We start from the raw sequence: 17612 nt of genomic DNA, 5'->3' as shown, positions 1-17612 counted from the left end.
TAAAAGCTTATATCTCTGTGAAAACAAGTCTGATTATCCTAATACTGATAACATAGATTCCTTACCTGAGATCAGATGGTATCCAAATGGTTTATTCCAATTCCCGATCGCCATTCGAAAAAATCGCTAATTTGATTGATCCATCGTGTATACAGTAAAACACATATTCCCCGCGGCTCCGAGGCTCCAGAGTGAACTCTGGTAGACCCCGGTTACATGAGTGAGAAGTAAAATGTGGAGTGCGGTTTTCATTTTCATTGAGTCCAATCCAAAAGGGTGATTTACCATCTGGGAGACGATAGGGGGCGCTTTTTTCACATCTGAGCGCCGGGGGTGCCTGGATCTCCAACGATAGACTCGCTTGATGCAATATAATTTCAGATCGCAAAAAAAAATATATATTCTCGTGAGTGGGCATTCAACCCGCGGGGGGTAAACACGAGAAAACTCGTGGATGGCATTCAAAGTGTTAAGGGAGATGTCAATCTGTTGTCGACGGTCGTTGGTGATGTTTGGCTGAGTTTGCACATGCGGGTAAGGGAGAGGTGGGCTATACGCGTCATCGGTTCAGGAGAAGACGCGTATCGCTTGTAAAGCGCTAAACAATAAACAAAAGAAAGTACCGTCTTCAGGCTGCCAGAACGCATTTCCGTGTGGCAGAACGGTGCAAACGATCAAATACTTTGCCTAAAACGACCAAAATCGTTTTAGTCTGGACATGGCCTGAGACACAGACATTGTTGATACAACCCCACATTGCTAGAAAACAATGCTAAACACTGGAAAAGGCCATTTATAAGACAGGGGACCTTTAACCTTATCAACTAGCCTTTTTGCTTCCCTCTCTAGACCATCTGCAGCTCCTCGTCTGTGAAGAGGAGGTTCCTCCTAAGCAGCACCAGCAGCAGCACAGGAGCCCCAGTCTGGACCAGGAGCAGCCAGAGTCTCCACAGTTTAAAGAGGAACAGGAGGAACTCTGGACCAGTGAGGAGGGAGAGCAACTTCAGGAGCTGGAGGAGGGTGATATCTTAAGGTTACCATTCATGCCCATCCCTGTGAAGAAGGAAAACGATGAAAAGAATCCTCAGTCCTCATGGTTTAACCAAACCCAGACTGAGGATGTCGGGGTGGGAGCCCGTCTACCCAGCACCTCAACTCAACACATGAAAACAGAACCTGATGGAGAGGCAGACAGAAACTTAGAACAAGCTAGTGATCGACCCAGCACTTCAACTGAACACATAAAAACAGAACATGATGTAGAGGTCTGTGGAGTATCAGAACCAGACAGTAACTTAGAGCCAGATGTTTACACAGAGCAGACTCCTGATGGCCAGTTATTCTCTTCAGACTGTTATAGAACTGAGACTGAAGACTGTGATGCTTGGAAGGAGACTAGAGAACCTCAGTCAGGTTCAAACAGATGGAGATCAAAGAAGATGCAGAAGGTCAAAGGACAAAGCTTGTCTATCAGCAACAAGATACCTGGTGAATCGTTCCCTGAACTGAAATCATCAAATCAAACTCAAGCATCTCATTGTTGTAAAGTGTGTAGAAATTCTTTCCCGAATAAGCGCTCTTTACTCGTGCATGTCACTGGCAAATTCCATCCACATAATTGTGGTTTATGTGGCAAACATTTAGAGCCAACAGAGAGCTTCAAACTTCATCTCAGTTCTCACAGGAAATGTAAAGTTTGCAGTAAAGAATTTCCTTGTTTTAAGGGCCTGGAACGGCATGAAAGAATTCACACCGGGGAGAAGCCCTTCAGTTGCACCGTTTGTGGGAAAGGGTTTGGTCAGAATCAACATCTGCAAATTCACATGAGAATTCACACAGGGGAGAAACCGTTCAGCTGCACGGTTTGCAGGGAAAGATTTAGCCGAAGTGAAACATTGCAGAGTCACATGACAATTCACACTGGTGTGAGAACATTTACGAGAGAATGTGTTCAAAGTGAAATGCTGCAGAACGACATGAGAATGCATACAGGGGAGAAACCATTCAGCTGCATAGTTTGTGGGAGAGCATTTAGTCGTTTTCAGCATCTGCAGAATCACATGAGAATTCACACCGGGGAAAAACCATTCAGCTGTACGGTCTGTGGCAACAGATTTGGTGAGAGCAAAACTCTGAAGATACACATGAGAATCCACACGGGTGCGAAGCCGTACAGCTGTGGTCTCTGTGGGAGAAGTTACCGTCACATCTCAAGCCTCAACCGGCACAAGTGTTGTACTGGAGTGTAGTCACCACCATACAAACATTTCGTCAAAGCTGGGAAGAGTAGGCTTGCTGTGGTAGTCTGTGATACCGGTGTTACTCTGTGTTCAGGCATCCACCGAGTACATTATTTACATGTATTTATTTGTTCTTTTGAGAATTAAAACCCATTTAGTTAATTTTCGCATATCAGTGCCCACATTCAAAAAAAATTTAAATACTAAACGTGTTATCAAGCGTGTAATTCAGACATTATAAACTGAACGTGCGGACAGCAGCTATTTTTAGGTTCCACTTTCACTTAGTTTGAACTTAACGTGAAGGAGAGAAAGAAGGCTCTAGAGACGACAGCTCGACTGGAGGAGCTCAGAGGACCAGTCCAGACCAGAAACTATGTTTGTGCTGTATGTGATCAATGCACAGATTGTAACAGAAGGTATTGCTGTCCGTTTAAAAAAAAGAAAATTTATATCATCAACACTGTCCAACTAATGGATATTAAAGATCAAAGTAAGCGTTCTACTGATATTGCAGCTATTTTTAGGTTCCACTTTCACTTAGTTTGAACTTAACGTGAAGGAGAGAAAGAAGGCTCTAGAGACGACAGCTCGACTGGAGGAGCTCAGAGGACCAGTCCAGACCAGAAACTATGTTTGTGCTGTATGTGATCAATGCACAGATTGTAACAGAAGGTATTGCTGTCCGTTTAAAAAAAAGAAAATTTATATCATCAACACTGTCCAACTAATGGATATTAAAGATCAAAGTAAGCGTTCTACTGATATTGAGCATCTAGCATTCCCACCCAGGTCCCCCAACGTCACCAGCTTCAGTGCGTTCTCGTAGTGGGAGCATAATGAAATTACAACATCTGGCCATTTAGGCTTAGCAAGCTATTTGAGCTTTACAATTACACACAGGAAACATCATGGTGACTGGGATTCCATTAGATAGATATTCAACCAACTAACTGAATGCATACAGACTAAAGGATAAACATGAGTGTGACAGGAGTCCACACAATCGTGCAGGAATCAAATCTAATAATTAACACAAGTGTGTAAGGTCACAATGTCTTCTCAATCATATTTATGAAAAAACACATTTGAGCCTAGGGCTGAACAATATTTTCAACATTCGGATTTCAATACATTTCACAGGAGAGCATACTGAGACCGGTATTGTTGTATTTGCAAAGGATTTACGATTGCCTATTGTAGTGAGAGCTTGCAAGGCAATTGTAGCTAGCTCAATACTGGACTCTATGGTGTCCATGTATCCGGTACATGGTAGACAGACCGTGAATAGGGTCTAATGTCCAAAATAGTGAAGTTATCCTTTAAATGACTGTACACGTAACACTGTGTTAGAGCTGGTATGACCTGAAATCTATATCATGGGGTATATTAACACATTTACTGTGATCAATTATTATTATTTTCTTTTTTGCAATACAGCGAACAATCTCCATCATATCTTCTGTAACCATGTTTGTTGTATATTTGGTTGAATTAAAGAGGCACAAAATGAAACAGCCTGTGCACTGGAATGCATTTACCTACCATAAGACATGGGCAACATAAGGTTGGTGAAGAAATTCACCAAAAGTCAGTAAGTTCTTTGACATACCACTCAGCCCTACGTGAAGTGTCGACTTGATTGCTACAGTAAACGAGATATAACCCCAGTAACTAGGGATGCTCGATATTGGCTTTTTTACCGATACCGATATTCCGATATTGTCCAACTCTTAATTTCGATACCGATACCGATACCGATATCAACCGATACCGATATATGCAGGGTTTCCCCCCAAAAAAACTGAATAATTTCAGGTAATTAATAATTTCACTGGATGCATTCAAAAGGCTTTCTAAATGTAAGCATTATCTGTGCAAAATATGATAATTAAAAAAGTAAAAATTAACATTACATATCTCTTGTTGTTGAATTAAACCAACATGCATACTTTTGACAATAAATAAAATAAGAATTGGTTCTTACTTGCTTGCCTGGGTAAATAAAGGTTAAATAAATGTAAAAAAAAAAAAAAAAAATGTTTTTTTTTTTTTTTTTTCGATACCGATATTTTCCGATATCACATTTTACTGCCGATATCGGCCGATAATATCGGTCGGCCGATAATATCGGACATCCCTACCAATAACCCTTTCACTACCACACTACAGAAGGTTAACGTTAGGTTATGACTATAACCAAGTTCTGTTAGTATAGCGACGCTCGGCATCGCTCTCTGCACTATCTCGCATACGTGCACGCGCACTGAATAAAGACCACAATGTACCTTTAATCCCAATATTCGTCTGACCACACCCCTATCAGCTTACCCATATAAGCAGGGGTGGGGCCACTCACTCTCCTCCTTCCCAAGCTTTCGCCACAAGGCGAGGTCAAAGGCTGCAGCGGCGTCGGATGCCGAGCGTCGCTATACTAACAGAACTTGGTTATAGTCATAACCTAACGTTCTGTATCGTATCGCTCTCGCTCGGCATCGCTCTCTGCACAAGGGAGGCCGAGCGAGAGCCAACGGCCGACAAATACACCCCGCTGACAGCCCCCCACAAACCATCAGAACAGGGAGGGCCGAGCCCCCCCGACCCACCCTAATGGCGGGCACCCCCCCTATTAGGGGCTTCACGGGAGGGCGACGGACCCGACCGTGCGAAGAGGCACTCAAGCAACTCAACGCACAGGGTGAGCAGACCGTGGCTTGACCCCACGACTACACACACGCACAACCCGCATGCCACCCGGGAACGAACGGAGGAACAACCTCGTTACTGCCCCCAGAATCACGGGGTCAAGGGCAAACCCAACCCCGTGGCAAGGCCGTAGCAGCGGAGCACGAAGGAAGACCCAGACCCACCAAAAGGACTGGACTCCCTAGAATGGGGGCCCGGAGAAGTCCATGATGCCAGCATCAAGACCCCACCAGGTGGGCACGTAGTGCCCCGCCCCCCACATCGCCAGCGTATTCGGACAAAGGCCCCTCAGTTACTGCACCTGGTATTCCCAGGCGGAATCCCATCCAAGTACTAACCAGGCCAGAACCTGCTTAGCTTCCGAGATCGGACGAGATCGGGCGTGTTCAGGTTGGTATGGCCGTAAGCCGAGCGGGCCCTGTCCCCCCAATAGTACACCGCCTGGCACACTGACCCTGCAGAACAGGCAGTCAGCATGGCCGTAAGCACACAAAAAAGGTTAACCAACGGAAGCAGGCAGCGCACCGGGGAAAAACCAGGCAACAGGCTGTTAACCCTAGCCTGGAGACTGCGGACGAGACAGGCGCCAGAGGGGACAGCTGAACACAGCCGCCCCGGCGGAAGGAGCGTAAGCTGGCGGTGTTGCATGACCAAGCCTCCATTTAAAAACCCCCACCCAGAGGGGTCGAGGCAGAGAAGGCTGACACGATTGGCAGACGTCATGAACGTGCAGGGGCACCCTCAAACGGTGAACCCGGGAGTTGACACTGCTCCAACACACCAGGGAATCAACCACCTCGGTGTTACCCAATGCGGTGGTTGTTCCTATAACCCCTCAAGAAAAAACTCCAAAACACACCTGCGGGTATACACCGGCTATACCGCAGTACAAGTGTTTCAGTTTCCAAAAAGGGTTAACCCAGGCCTACGGGTCGCAAACATCACTTCGGACCGGGCCTGGCGGTACGGGAAGCACAGGGTCACCAGAGGAGGTCAAAAAACCACCCCCACAGGCCCCTCTTCGCCATGCGTGAGAGAGGAGCGAAAAATAATGGAGAACCAGCCCCTAAGCACACCGTACCTGGTATTCCCCGGCGGTCTCCCAACCAAGTACTAACCAGGACCAACCTGTGTAGCGGCCGAGATCCGACGAGATCGAGCGCGTACAGAATGGCATGGCTGTAAGCCATGACGATAGTGCTGAGTAAAAACATACCCAACCAGGGTCTCCATAGCGCTTAACCCTGTGACACCCAGACCGACCTGGCATTTTTCCCCCTGAAAAAAGCCCAAGTCCCTCAGGGTACCAGAACAGCAGATCTGCATCCCCGGCGGACAACGGGTTCAACTGATCTGGACCAGCGTGACCAGAACCAGTCCCGTGCCCTAACCACGCCGACATGCCTACTCCAGGAGAAGGGCAGATATGCGTGTTGATCTCAACATGAAAAGAAGGCGCCACCCAGACGTTCGGACGAACCGCGCCTGGTGGCCCACCCCAAGGGCGTGAGACCCCACCACATATGTTCAGATCCATCCCGTCATCATCCCCCAGACATGAACGAGAATCCGTCGACAACCCACCCAGGTCATGGGATGTGGTCGTCGGAAGAGGAAAAACCCCCATCTCAGTTGCTTTATAAAAACGCTGTTTCAACCACAAGCAACCAAGGCGTGCCAGTCAATCGCCTGTTTACAGCGAGCTAGCACTATACGTGCGTCGGGACACACCCCCATCAATGAACAGGCTATTTAGACCTGTCATTGAATCCCCAAGGCGCCCAGGGGAACGACAAGAGGGGTGTGACACTCCCTAACTCCAACACTTCTGGAATAGAAAGAAGGAAGCATCAACAGTATGTATCCCAGTCTACACAGCCGGGGTAAAAAATGTTCACATTTTTACATCCCACCACCCTCCCATAGGAAAGAGACGGGGATCCCCAGAGAGACTTCCCACGCGAGCTGTACAGATTGAAAAGAATATATTGCACCTTGAGCCATGTAAAAAACTGGTTTTAGGGCCTCCGGGGAAGAGGCACTGAACCCATACACACTCAATAAACGAATTGAATCGAATATACATACAATAGAAAAGGACCCTTCTAGAGGGTCCACTCACTTTGACAATCTGAGGAGGAAGGCTCTGTACTCTGATGGAGGCTTCCTCACATGGAAGAAGGAGTCCGAACTCACAGAAGGCCTGAATAGGCGCTTGGTGAGGAGGAGCCCTGACCACCCCCCCCTGAAAACAGATCCATCACATGGACCTGAACAGCACACGGAAGTCCTACCAACAGAGACGCGCACGGTGACGTACTCTATGGCGGGGGAATTCCTGCGGTGCACACGCCCAATATACCAGGCCGTGGGACCAGGAACTCCCTCCCCCCCCGTAACGTGCCGAACCGCCACGTGACGGGAACCTTGAAGGACAGGGGGTGTACCCCTGACCGACAGAACAATGGGGAGAGGAAAGGTTACCAGTTCACCCCTTTACGACCCCACACCCATGATACGATGTAACGACAAAAAGAGAATATGACACAGTCATAGTCAGCTCTATGAAGCGTTTCACAGCTCCACACAGCGCATGAGCTAACCTGCTATCTGATTTTTACTAAGGAAAAACACAGAATAGAGAGGGCTCTAAGAACCCCGGTCCAACATACACATGTGCTTCTGTGGCCAGTACAACCCAGTTGTAGGTCACATGACACACACAACCCATCATCACCTACAAAAAATGGCAAAAACACTCAACAGAGGAACGCCGTTTTTTTCACAATGAGAGAATACATCATTCTTGATTAGTATCGACCACAGGCCTTGCTAAGCACACATGACAGCAACCAAACCAATTTCCCTTTAGGAAATAAGTTTCTCCAGCAGATTTAGCACAACCTCAGCAATCAAGCTAAGAGTTACATCGTATCCCTACCACACAAAAGACACAATTAATGCACAACATGTCTGATAGGAGGATGAAAAAGTCCCCAGGGAACCGGGGGGGAAACACAATCCTCCTATTTTACCCTCAATACGGCCAGTTAAAACAGGAAAACCTGTTAATGTGTGAACACACTGTTCATTGTCATTACAGTCTGAGAAAGAACATTCTTTTACTCACTTGTCACCAAGCATAGCTTCATAGGTTAGTTACCTTAGTTTGTGAGTACACGGTACATATAAACACCATGATGTTTCTCACACAACAACCAGATCATTACATCCCGTTTGCACGGAGAAGCTAACTGCCAGTGACAAAAAACAGCTCACACATAACCCGCAACGTATCCTAAATGCATTGCAACAACACACGTTTTGGGAAAAAACACCGTTATTCACAATACATTTAGCAAAGTAAAACCAGAAGACGTGTTATGAGGTCTGGTCAACCCCGTTCCTACCCGGAACGCAGATCAGCGAAGTGCAGTCACAGACACCGTAGGAACACAGCCGCTCCTGTGTTATCCGAACTGGGTAGCGTCACCGCCCCAACCCGTACTACAGTCCCCCGTTGATGCAACCTTGCCGTCCAGGCTCAGGGCAGGGTCGACGAAACATCCCCTGTCAAGGATGACGTCGCGGTCAAGAGTGTAAAACATGTTAAAATCAAAGCACGTTCAACAGAATAGCATCAAGCTAACGGCCGCTCCAACCGTTCGGGTGCTACTGCTTCTGCTTGCGAGATGCCGAGCTAACGACGCACGCGATCAGAAGCGAGCTCACGGCGGCGCGCGAGAAGCTAAGCTACCCCGCGCCAGCCATGGCCCATAGCAGCAAGCTAACGTTACCTAGCGACCACGACATGCTAGCCCCGCAGCTAACAGCTGACTGGCTAATAGTAGGCCCTAAGCAGGCCATGCAGCGATCCAGCAGGCTAACGCAGCAGTTAACAGCTGACTGGCTAACCGTAAGCTATGAACATGTAAACAATGACATAACACTCACCCAGACAGGCCGCCGTTCTGAACCTCTCCTCACTTTTTAAGAGAAAAGAGAAAACAAGATGTCAACACCGCTTCACAACGGTGACTTTACCACATCCGACGGAATCAGCACAGTACCAACTGGCCTGTGTAGCTGACTTTGAACATGAATCTGCCGCTATCGCACATTACATGCACATATCCCCTCGTGAAGGAATACTCTCATTTGGATATGAAAGATGGGGCCTTAACACGGTGACAGAGAGAATCCACTCGTCCAGAACACACAGGGATCACCAGTGTCAATGGTCGCGGCCCACTAGTTAAAACTATAATGGTCTTCAGACCAAGGCCTTCTGTCGCCTAGGTGGCTGAACAAAGGACCCTAGCCTGGGGCCGGTTTCCATAAACTTTGTCAAGTAGCCCCCATAGCACTAACAGACAAGTGGAGCCCGCCAGCAAACACTACTCACCCAACCTGGAACACACCGCTTCTCACAACAGCGGCATGTCCGACAGTTCAGCTGTGGCCTGACAGGTTTCACCCCAACAAACACAGCAAGGAACTGCAGTTGAGAAGCATGCAGCGGCGTGCTCCCAATACGAAAACCGGTGGAGGGTTTTTAGAATGATCATCATCTTCCAGACACTCCAGTACGAAGACAATATCGCCGTATTTTCTCGAAAATAGTGAGAGAGAAAATAAAGATATGATGTCAACGTATCCTTGTTTCCCAAAGCTGCTCCTAAACCTTTCTTCCATCATGGTGTCAAGTGTGGGGATCTACCGAGGCACTTCTTCCTTGTGGTGAAAGCGAGAAGGAGGAGAGTGAGTGGCCCCACCCCTGCTTATATGGGTAAGCTGATAGGGGTGTGGTCAGACGAATATTGGGATTAAAGGTACATTGTGGTCTTTATTCAGTGCGCGTGCACGTATGCGAGATAGTGCAGAGAGCGATGCCGAGCGAGAGCGATACGATACAGAACCCTTTCACTACCACACTACAGAAGGTTAACCCTTTCACTACCACACTACAGACGGCCAAAAGGTTTAACTGCATTGAACTGAAGTGAATTGGAAAAAAGAAACCTCATAACTGAACTGGCACTGAACATTGAACTGCACTTGCAGTGTTTGTATCGTTATTAAAGTTAGTTAAAAACATAATTTTGTATTGTTTCTTTTGGTTAAATCCAAAGGAAAAAATATAAAATCAGAAAAAGATCAAATGGATTTCATAGGGCCCTAGTTAAGCAGAGTTAATAAATTCACTCTGAAAATCTGCTCCGCTCTGATAAACCGACTTCGGTCAGAGCGTCCAGTGTGCAGTCTGAGCCCTTCGAATTTTGACACTCTGACACTGTCAGACACTGGTTGTAAATAGTTATGAGTGTTGTATGTGCCTCCCTGTATTGTAAATAGTTCATATGTGTGTTGTCACTACTGTATGTATAATTATAAAAAGAAATATGAATAGATTCAAGTGATTATTTGTCATGTACATACACAAGACATGTAGTGAAATGAAGGTGGCCATGCCCGCCTCGATTGTGCAAAAATACAAATAATAAAATTGACATGCTAAAAAGTAATACGAATAAAATACTATATAATATTTATTTACCTAATTAATGTGCAATAGTTTCATTTCAGCTCAGTGTAGAGAAATGCACCAATACTAACAACCGCCTTACGTATCCGTGACATCCGCACCCCGCGACAACACTAGTCGTTTCGGGGGGCCTACCACCAGGGGTGCAGTCGTGCACACACGCGGTTACACGCCGTGTTATTAGATCACTGAGGCAGAACTAAGTACGCGCGATCGCGCACGGATGTGTACTCGCGTGTACGTGCACACAAAAATGCGCTGTATCCATTCGTTGTGACTAAGTACCCGGCCGGCGGCCACCGTTTTACATAACAAAAAGCGCAGGTAGACTAGGTGTCTGGGTGTTGGCTATCTGAATGCATCTCCCCCTTCATTCTGTGTGACGGCAGTGGAGGTGAATACTAATGTGGCTCGGAATTCGTGATGGGGTCTACCTGCTTATGATTGAATCAAGCGTCTGCCGTGCTGCGCGCCAGCTTTCCAATTGCTCTCGCGCGCGCACATTCAAACAAATAGAGAGCAAGAAAAGCGTGTATGATAGAAAGATTGCACTTGCGTATATGCTCTTGTGTGTGTGTGTGTGTGCATGTGTGTGTGTATAACTGCGCGCGCGAGTGGGTGTGAGCGCACCACAAGGTTCATCACCAAACCTCCCTTGCTGTGCACTAGGAGTCATGCACACACAAACTTCAAGTAAACACAAGTTGTCTGATTATTTTAAGTTTGCTTTTGTGTTTGTGTGTAAAACAATTTCTTTAATTGAATTAACTTAAACTAAAAGTAAATACAAACTAAATTAACAATGTAACTTACATTGTTAATTTAGTTTGTATTTACTTTTCTAGTTTAAGTTGATTCAATTAAAGAAATTGTAACTACTATTACATTTAAAACATTGTTTGTTTTTCAACCATATCTGTTGACAATATAATTTCTTTATATATTGAAGGCTACATCCTGCTACCTTTTTCAGCTTCTCTATTTCAAAGAAAAAAAGAACAAAAATCTGTTCTGTGCGCATGCACGTACCCGCGCGCGCGTGCACGTGGCGTGGCGTGGCGTGTGAACCAGTTCCCATATTACGACTGCACCACTGCCTACCACCCCCCCTGGAAAAAGTCGTAGGGGAAACACTGTACTGGACAGGGCCATCACCTTCCCCGAGGCTGTAGCCTGCTGCAGCTGGGTCAGGTGCAGGATAGCCCCGGACGCCTGGGCCAGGGTCTCCGCGCCATCGTGACCCAAAACCACCTTGCCTGTCGCTACCTTAAAACAGTAGAAAGGGGTGCGGCCGGGTAGTGCAGCGGACCCAAGCGTCTGTCTACCACCACAGAGACAGTGTGATCGAATCCAGCTGTGGTGCTTCCGGGTTGGCCGACCGTCCATACTAACACAATTGGCAGTGTTAGAGGGTGGGAAACCCGGTGAGGGTGGGTCCTGGTCGTTGTAAACAGCGATTCCTACAGTTCGGTCGGGGCGCCTGCACAGCAAGGGAAGGATCTAAGAGAGGTAGTGTGACCTTCCACACGTTACACTCTCCCAGTGAGAGTCCGCGCTGCCAGGTGAAAAGAAGCGGTGGGCTGGGTACACATGTGTCAGAGGAAGCATGTGTGATAGTCTCCGCCCTCCCGGACCGACGGTAGGGGGTAGAGTGCGCAACGACCAGGAAGGGGATTGGGAATTGGCATAACGACTAAACATTGGGATGGGAGAAAAACGGAAAAAAGGAGGAAAAAGATAATAATAAAAATAAAATAAAAAACAGTAGAAAGGGAATTGATAAAGTTAAAGAAATTGTTTGATATAGGAATAAGTTGTCTCTTAATGAAAACAAAACTAAATGCATGGTATTTGGTGGTGTTCCTACCGACTGTGAAATTATACTGAATTTAAATGGAACTGAAATTGAAAGAGTATATGAAACAAAATTCTTAGGTGTGATTATAGATCACAAACTCTGTTGGAAGCCACATATACACTATATCAAAGGTAAATTAGCCAAATCTGTTGGCATTCTGTACAAAACAAGGGAGCTGTTGAATCAGAAATGTTTGCATATATTGTATTTTTCACTTGTAGTGCCATACATGTCATATTGTGTTGAGGTCTGGGGGAATGTATATAAAACAAATATAGATCCTATTATTAAACTACAGAAAAGATCCATTAGAATAATAAACAAAGCTAGTTACCTTGAATCGACAAATCCATTATTCATAAAGTCCTGCACATTAAAATTGTGTAGATTGTAGATATGGTGTACATAAAAACTTTGGAAATCATTTTTCGTGCTAAGAGTAAAAGCCTACCAGTTTGTATACGATGTCTCTTTAAACCAAGAGAAGGAAAGTATCATTTAAGAGGCAGGGATGTGATTGCGCCTGTAGATTTTTCATTGTGTCTGTGAGTAATCTTTTTTGCATTCTTTTTTTTTGTCGTGTGACTGTTTGCAGCCTGGTCACATACGGCTAACATCGTCACAGAGAGAAAAAAGGACCTCACTTTCCTCTTGATCTCCATAGCTGCACAGCTTTCTTTTCTCTCCACATTGAAAGTTGCGTTTATTTTTTTTGAGTAGCCAAACACCATGTGTGTGAAGTACACACTGTGTACTTCTGGAGTTTGTACCTTTACAAAAAAAATACTTCCAGAAGTCACCCTGGCAATCAGTTGTCTTTCTCTCTCAGTTTTTGCGTTTCTGTATTTTCTTCGGATGTTCTCAACCAGGGTGGTGTGAAATAGTAGGGTTCTCTTAATGGGTAACCTAACAGTTTGTCTTCTTACGATTTGCCTCAGTTTTGAATGAGGAGACACTGATGGTGCTTCTCTCTTCATTCTCTGGTACCTCTTTTGTATTTTTCTGCTATTCTCTTTTCCTTTGCCAGTTTCTTTAAACTTTTCTAATTCTTTCATAATTGTCCTCTTCCTTCTTTCTCGAATCCTTTCTCCTTGAAGGCTTTGCCTAGAAGATATAAATTGTCAGATTTTTAGGGCAATCACTGTGTTGATTAGGGCATTAGGCCCATTTCATCCCTAACCAATTATATTATATAGTCACTCATGACAACAACAACAACAACAACAACAACAAAACCACACATACAAAAGACAGATATGCACTTAGATAAACTGTATGTGTACAGTAAATCATAATTCAAATTCACCATGATATACTGATTTGAGCATCTAACTATAAGTACACAGAGGTAAGTATAACTAATAATGTGAAATATGATTCTACATACATCAAAATATAGATTTAACTTTTCCAAATGCATCTAACTGGGTAAATATATTGGGTGTATATAATTAATAAATCTAGACCCCTTATACATTTACATTTAGTCATTTAGCTGACGCTTTTATCCAAAGCGACTTACAAGTTCTGTACGACAAGACAGCAAGAAGGGTACAACTCTCAGCTGAGTAACAATGTTTATCAAAGTGTTGCGTGTTACAGTGTAGGTTAGTTTATTAGGACAAGTGCATGACAGTAAGGTTAGTCAGGGTTAGATATTTGTATTTTTTTATTATCATTTCAGATAATGGTTGAAGAAGTGAGTCTTTAGTCGACGGCGAAAGATTGGACGGGATTTGGCTGTCCTAACTGGGGTGGGTAGTTCATTCCACCATTGTGGGGCAAGGACTGAGAATAGGCGGCTTCTCTTTGATGACCCTCCGGGAGCTTGGATAGGAGTAGGTCTGGTTTGAGTTCGGTAGGTTTGAGATCAGGCGGGCCGCTGCGTTTTGAATGAGTTGAAGAGGCTTGGTGGCAGTGGCCGGGAGGCCAGCTAGCAGTGCGTTGCAGTAGTCGAGGCGGGAGATGACTGTTGATTGGACGAGGAGTTGGGTGGCTTCTTTTGTCAGGAAGGGGCGGATCCTTCTGACGTTGCTCAGGAGGAATCTGCAGGTTCTGGTTGTCGCTGCGATGTGAGCAGAGAAGTTCAACTGGTCGTCGAGGACAACACCAAGGTTCTTGGCGGTCGGGGACTCGGTCACAGCTGCATTCTCGACTGTGATGGAGAGGTCGGTCAGGGGGGAGGATTTGGCCGGCAGGTGGAGCAATTCTGTTTAGCTTAGGTTCAGTTTGAGGTGGTTGGTCGTCATCCAGGCGGAGATGTCGGACAGACAGGCCGAGATCCGCTCAGAGACGTGGATATCTGAGGGAGGGAAGGAGAGGAAGAGTTGAGTATCATCGGCATAACAATGATATGAGAAGCCATGAGACGTGATAATGTTACCCAGTGATTTAGTGTAGAGGGAGAAGAGAAGGGGTCCTAGGACCGAGCCCTGGGGGACACCCGTCCGCAGGGGGCGGGTGGCCGACAGAGTCCCTCTCCATGACACTTGGTAGGAGCGGTCGTTGAGGTATGATGTCAGCCATGTCAGCGCAGATCCAGCCACTCCAATTCCTGCGAGGGCCGCGAGGAGGATCTGATGGTTGACTGTGTCGAAGGCTGCAGATAGATCTAGGAGAATCAGGACAGAGGAGAGGCCTTTCGCTTTTGCTAAGTGAAGTGCCTCTGTGGCCGTAATGAGGGCCGTTTCTGTGGAGTGGCCAGTCCGGAAGCCAGACTGATTGGGGTCTAGGAGGTCATTCTGTAAGAGATAAGCAGTAAGTTGGTTGGATACAGCACGTTCAAGTGTTTTAGAAAGGAAGGAGAGAAGAGAGACAGGACGATAGTTGCCTATGACGGTGGGGTTCAGGGTTGGTTTTTTTATGAGGGGCGTGACTCTGGCTTGTTTTAGGGAGGTGGGGACCACCCCCGAGTTGAGTGAGGAGTTGATGGTTGAAGTTAGGAATGGGAGGATGTCCGGTGCTCTGGTCTGGAGGAGTGGGGAGGGTAGCTGGTCCAGCTGGCATGTAGTCGGACGGTTCGATGTTACCAGTGTCAGGGTCTCGGCTTCTGTAATGGGAGAAAAAGATGACAGAGTGAAGGATGAGGTTCTCGATTCAGTGTTTGGAATGGGTGGGGGTTGGGAGAAGGAGCTGCGGATGTTCTCCACTTTTTCCTCAAAGAAGATCGCAAAGTCTTCGGCAGAAAAAGATGAGGGAGGAGGGGGTGGGGGGGGAGTGAGGAGGGAGTACATGGTAGCATGCAGTTTGTGAAGATTCTTGGCAGAGGCCTCGATCCTATGGTGAAAGAAAGAAGCTTTGGCATTAGTAATGGTTTTGGAGAATGTTTACAAGAGGTTGTGATATGTGTCGATGTCAGCAGTGAGGCGTGACTTTCTATACTTCCTCTCAGCCGCTCTCAGGACCTGTCTTTGTTCTCTCACTGCATCCGTCAGCCATGGACTGGGTGGGGAACGGCGGGCAGGTTTCTCAACGAGGGGACAGAGCTTGTCGAAGGAGGTTGCAAGGGCTGAGAGGAGGGTGGAGGTTGCCATCTCTGTGGGGAGAGCAGAGAAGGTGTCACTCAAAGGTAGAGCGGATATTATGTCAGAGGAGAGGGTGGAGGGGGATAGGGAGGGCAGGTTGCGTCTGAGTGAGACGGTTTGAGTTGAGGTGAAGACCTTTCGGTTAAGCATGAGAGTTAGTGAGAAGGATATGAAGGAATGGTCAGATACATGTAGGGGAGTTACCGTGGTGTTAATGATGCTGGAGTTACGGGAAAATATGAGATCCAAGGAGTTGCCTGCTTTGTGGGTGGGAGGCATGGCAGTGGGAGTCAGGTCAAATTGTTGTAGGAGGGATACCACTGGGACCGACTGAGATGAGTCAGGCAGGTTGAAGTCGCCCAATAGAAGGAGAGGGGTACCATCTTCCGGTAAGGAGCTTATAGATTGATACATACATATTAGGCTATTACTTCACATAAAATATAATGTCTAAATGAAATGCACAAAACAAAAAATGTATGTATCATAACGTTACCCTGCTTTGCACTATATAGTACTGTACATTAGTACACTGCATAGTATTGTATATTATATGGTAACTCAGAACATTGTACATATGTCTATACCGAACACTGTGACCTCATTTTCTTCTTCTAAACTACATGCTATACTATGTTATTTGATACTATCTTGTCTAGCACAGTCTCTGGAGCGTAACAGTAAGAAGCATTTTGTATGAAAGTATTCTGTACTTCTGTATGACAACTATTAAAGAAACTTGAACTTGAAACTTGGTATAGATCTGTATGCATGTATTTATTCTAGGGCTGTCAGTTTATCGCGTTAATTAGATTAATTAATTACACAGCAAATTATCGCGTTATGAAAATTAACTCAAAATTAATTACCAATTTTTTTCTTTTTTTTATAATATTTTTTTGTATCTCATTCATTCCATAAGGATGTAGAATACACATTACAGACTTTTTTTTTTTTAATATGGTCCATTTGCATGTTCTTGGTATCTGATTCTAGGGACATCTATGAATCTCAGGGAATGTATTCCCAGTGTCAGAAATACTGTGGGCTAGATCCACAAAGAATGGATTGCACGGTGCAAGTTGCACCCTTACTTACAATTCACTATGAATTGAAAATGGGGGACCCTGATGTAAACAAGACGAAAGTCTTTCTCTGGTCTGCTTCCTTAACAATTGTGTGTATTGAGCCATACTGTATTGTTTGTACCCATTCTGCAATCTGTTAATAACATTTTCATTCAATCAATCAATCTGCGTGGTGATTGATTGAATGACATTTTTATTTTGAGTAAATTGTAATGAACCAAATGAGAATATCAATACATTTTTTTATTATCTTTGACTGTGAATAACACCATGCTCAAATTGACCAGACCTGAAAAATCTAAACAAATTAATAGATCGAAGATGATTTAACAGAAGGTTTTGTAGATATAGTACTGAATTCTGCCCTCCGGACACATGCAATTTGAAATATGATTATAGAATATAGAATATCAGGCATAAAATGGTTATGCGATTAAAATGCGATTAGATTAATTAATTACAAATCCTGTAATTAATTAGATTAATTTTTTTAATCGCCTGACAGCACTAATTTATTCATAACGTTATACATATTCGTTAACGTTAGATCGTGCATGGCTTTAACATTGAAAAATGTACTTGTCACGTGGTTCCGTTCTCCATTCTTCACATCAAAAACGAAAAACGAACTATCAAAACGTACACAGCCCA

Source organism: Notolepis coatsorum, assembly GCF_963971535.1.
Source record: "Notolepis coatsorum genome assembly, chromosome: 7".
NCBI lineage: Eukaryota > Metazoa > Chordata > Actinopteri > Aulopiformes > Paralepididae > Notolepis > Notolepis coatsorum.
The sequence above is the reverse complement of the archived record's forward strand: the minus strand, read 5'-3'. Positions refer to the sequence as shown.